Source organism: Rhipicephalus sanguineus, chromosome 1 (assembly GCF_013339695.2).
Source record: "Rhipicephalus sanguineus isolate Rsan-2018 chromosome 1, BIME_Rsan_1.4, whole genome shotgun sequence".
Lineage (NCBI taxonomy): Eukaryota > Metazoa > Arthropoda > Arachnida > Ixodida > Ixodidae > Rhipicephalus > Rhipicephalus sanguineus.
Genome location: NC_051176.1, coordinates 59,652,966 through 59,657,530, shown reverse-complemented (window position 1 = coordinate 59,657,530; position 4,565 = coordinate 59,652,966). Strand labels below are relative to the sequence as shown.

General features: G+C 47.7%; 1 non-coding gene across 1 annotated transcript; it reads right to left on the bottom strand.

Moving 5' to 3' along the window:
• Window positions 1–4,120: 4,120 nt before the first annotated feature.
• Trnak-cuu (transfer RNA lysine (anticodon CUU)) lies at window positions 4,121–4,193 on the bottom strand. The gene has a single exon. It is a non-coding gene; the product is annotated as a tRNA-Lys (tRNA).
• Window positions 4,194–4,565: the final 372 nt, after the last annotated feature.

The following is a 4,565-nucleotide window of genomic DNA, read 5'->3' as shown; positions in this document are numbered from 1 at the left end:
GGTAGGTGGCGCCGAAGCCATGACGTCACTGCGCGCCAATACCGTCATACTGCAGATACAGCTCGGTGTCGTAGTTGTGACATGGGGTGACCGAAGATGTGACGACGCCCGAAGAAGAGGCTGCTCTTGGGAAGCTCGTCGCAATGCCGCCCGGGATCGTACTTGAACTGGTATAGCGCATTACGGGGAAGAAGAAACGGCCGAGAAGACCGACACAAGAGGACAAAGCGCTCTGTCCTCTTGTGTCGGTCTGCTCGGCCGTTTCTTCTTCCCCGCAATGCGCTATACCAGTTCAAGTACGACGAACCAACTCACCCAATCTTCAACACTTGTGCCCGGGATCGAATGCAGCGACTGCGGGCAGACCCGGATTACCGCGCCGAACTTGCTGCTGCGAAACGGCGTCATAGGGCGGGTGATTCTGAGTTCCGAGCTCGGGGAAATGAGCAAGGGTGTGTGAAAGGGAAGTGACGGTGAGGAGGAGGGAAAGGCCACCAGCTCCGCTGATTCCACAGTCTTCGCACCGCTAGTGCGTAGCTGCACCAACTTTTTTATCGCTCTAACGTTTGCCTTGTACTCGATATATGTGAACGACGCTTGGAATGATATAATTGAAAGTTGCGCTGTCCCGTTAACCTCTGTCCGCCTTTGTGTGTTCTTCGTTGTAATTCTTTCAAGAGCGCATAATCAAAACTTCTATTTAAATGCCTATCTCTCCTTCCTTCGCTTTTATTGTGAACAAGGCTCCCGTTCTGGGTGCCGAAACGTCAGTACATGGTATTTTCTTTTGTGGTCGGCGTCCTCGTGTTTTGTTCAGTGATTCTTCCCGACGAGACAGGTGTCCGTCGAAGCCCTCATTACGAATAGTTCAAACTGAATAATTTTACGTAATTCGGTGTTAGTCCGTATGTCCTCGAAAAAGAACAGTTTACAGCGTTTGGTAGCAGTTAGTGTCATTTTTTGGAGGGCCGCCAATAACGCTTTTAACTACGGTTCATTACCTAGCATGAATACAAGGAATGGTCGTTTGAAGGGAAGAAGGAATTGAGCAAAAAAAAGCAAAGACAAAAAAGCCAGGACGCCACTTCTTATTCTTTCCGGCACGTTTCTCATTGTTCAGAGCATTCCTTTTTCGGTCTCTGAACACATCTTCATCCCATCCCGTACGCAAATGCGCAGCGGGGCTGCTACAAAGCCCTGCGAAAGGGTAGGAGCCACGTCGCGAACGGCGCTCCATTTGTTATAACGGATCTCCGCACTGAGGCGCCAACGACAGTGCAGCGAAACGCAACCTATAAACGAAGTGGCGCCCCTTTGACCGCCCCTTGCCACAGCGCCTGGCCTCGCAGTGCTTCTTTCATATCTCGCAGTTCGGGCCGCCGTTGCGGAACGCGCGTTATGTCTCGCTCCTTAACTGCACACGTACCGTGCAGTGGCGCATGGCTAGACCTTTATACTGTGGTCATGAGTGGAGCGAAAAAATGATAGAGGGGTGTAGGAGCGCAGGGTTGGGCTTCTCGTTAAAGCGGCAGTGCTGGCACAGCGGCTTTAAGAGCGAGCCCTTTCGTCGTCGACAGCTTCTTTCCCAGCTGTCCCGCTGGTGTTGGGCAGTGTTGCCAATTTGGCTGGGGGCCAACACGGGACGCGCCGCGGCTACGTGCGACTCGAGCGTCTTGTGCTATAGGGCCACGTCTGAAGAACGCCGCCGCACATATCACGTACTGCCGGCGGCGGCATATACAGAAATAAGCTCTTGATCCTCTTCCCTATTTTCTTCTATTTCGAGGGACGGACAGGAGCTTTCCTCTTCTTTACAGAGGATGAAGACAGGATGCGTATACCCCTCATCAGATGAGAGTTGGGAACTGGAACGGTCGTGATTGGAGGCATGCACGGAGAATCGCTGTGCAACTTTTCTTCGTAATTTGATGCTGAGAGCGTCTCATCTGAATCCAATTTCAGGACGCTGAAAACATGATGACTCATCTTTTCCAGAAGCTTCGTTTGCATGATGCGAGCACAGGGCGAGTAAGAGTCGGACAGAGTTTAGACCGGCTGACTATGGTGGCGTTCACGAGAATTTCGCGGAGCAGGCCAAGCGAATGAACCCCTTGCATAGATGTGCTCGTCCGAACCCCTTCTCGCTTCATCAATCCCCCCCACTCGCCCGCGCTTGTAAGACAAAGAAAGAAAATACTTATAACCTTTGCTGAAATCCCACGAACGATTTACGGCATCACGACCCGAGAAGGCGAATTCACGTCGCGCCGTCTAATGATGCCAGATATATATCTAAGTTAGTCTATTGCTTCATGCTAAGCGATGCCAGAAAAACCAGTGACGTGAAGAAAAGGTAACCTGGTATAGTGCTTCTTCTCCTGACTGCACTCATTTGCTCAATACAATTACCTATTCATGGCCGTCGCTCGTGCGCAATAAGGACCATAGCCTATCACGGATGAGGAAAGTTACTGCGTGCAAAATGAGAACTTGGCATCCATGAGATTTAGTTCCGCCAATTCTACAAGATGTGGAGTGGTTCCCAGAGTTCTTTTTTCTTCCGGAGAAGCAACAACTTTCTTGAGCTCAAAACATGTTTACCGTATAAGCGGAGAGGCAATGCTGCGCTAAATTGAGAAGTATACGGGCAAAGAAGCGGCATAGAAGGGCTGCATGGAAACTAAACTGCATATAGGAAAAATTGAAGCAGCTTCACTGACTTAACGTCAGTGCGACTCGAAAAGCAGGGCTGGTGGCATCATATATTGCTATTTCGTTGCTTGACTTTGCTCATAACGTCTAGCGGACCGGAGGTGAGTGGTGAGGCTTGCCCAACTTCTGTGGTCCATACCCTCTAGGAGCTGCGTTACGCTCTACAGGGATTAACCTCGACCTTACGGCTCCGCTGTTAAAAAAATAAAGCAGAAAGAAAGAATGCGCTATCCGAAGGGAGTTACACAAAGACGCTTCACCGTTCATTTCTAAGTGACCCTTGTACCCAGCTTATCTTTTTCGCGTCCCACCGAGGTTACATTTAGAAAACCAGACTCATCAGCAAATATAAAAGGCCGATAACGAGCGGATAAAATATATAGCCAGGTTTTATTTCGTAGTAGCGTATAAACGTTTCGTACTTCGCTTGAGTGGAACCTCCAATCAAGCTTTTTGGGGGGTGGGCTTCAGGGTCACGAGAGGAGAGTGAGTCGTTAGCGTTGTAAGGGAAGTACCGGCCTCGCATTGCGTCAGAAAACAAAGCGTACGAAATCGATAAAAGAACACGCGGCAACAAGAAGGATGCGCAGACGCGCACGCAAGGTCGCGCGGAGTCGAGCGGAGGCACTGATTCACTTTGCTATCTAGATTCGTTCAAGCGTGAGGACAGCCGAGCTTTTAGTCGCTTTATTTACCCGATGGCACTTGTACGCACCAAGCCAATGGGGTAAGCTCACTCACACAACCATATTACAGAAAAAAAAGAACCGCCAGATTAGTACAGACAAGTATACTGAAGGCTTTTGTATGGCGACTTCAATACGATTTTGCGCTTAGTGCAGAAAAAAAAAAGAAAAAAGACGCGGACACCAAGACCAACAAAAGTGGCGACGAAAAGCGGCCAGAGCGAAGGCGCTGACAACGAAAGAACAGGGAGGGCGCCAAATGAAAGGGCCAAATAAAAACCTGCATTCCGTGCTGAAACTAAGCGTAAGCCAAGTTGAAACTACATTCGGATAAAAGCCATACATCTGCGCAGACGCTACGAGTTCCACAAAGACAGCGAGCATAGAATAAGTCTACTTGAAGATGGGATTCGACTGGCGCCTGCTTGACTAGCGTACCAAGCTGCCGGTTCACAATACGGTCGGAGCGAGTGTTTACGGCACATTGTGCATAAAAATTCGTATCGTACTTGCTGTTTACACACACACGCGCATATATATATATATATATATATATATATATATATATATATATATATATATATATATATATATATATTATATATATATACAATATTAATGAGCACTAACAGACAATAATGCCAAGGAAAGTATAGGGGATGTTTTAGTAGTAAATGTAAGGTAGTACATGTGAAAAAAGAAGAGTGGACGAAAAGATAGCTTGCCGCGGGCAGGGACCGAACCTGCGACCTTCGAATAAAGCGTCCGATGCTCTACCAACTGAGCTACCGCGGCGGCCATCACCCCGTCCACTTTATGGGGTATATATGTGTATTTAAATGTGGGAGCGTCCGTCAGCGCCGCTAGCAGCCATTACGGCGAGTGTGGAACACTCTTTTTCGGCCTGTTGGCGTCACGTAGCACGTGAACTTATTACGAGCTAATAATTAACACTTCTTTCATTCATATATATATATATATATATATATATATATATATATATATATATATATATATATATATATATATATATAGTGGACATTGTTATAGTGGACCTAGCATCCGACCTTATAACGTTGCGTGAATTGTCGCAGATCGTTCACGCAGATCTACTCATGGCCATACTGTGTTGTTCATTCGTTGTTGCAGATCTAGGCATGGCCATAT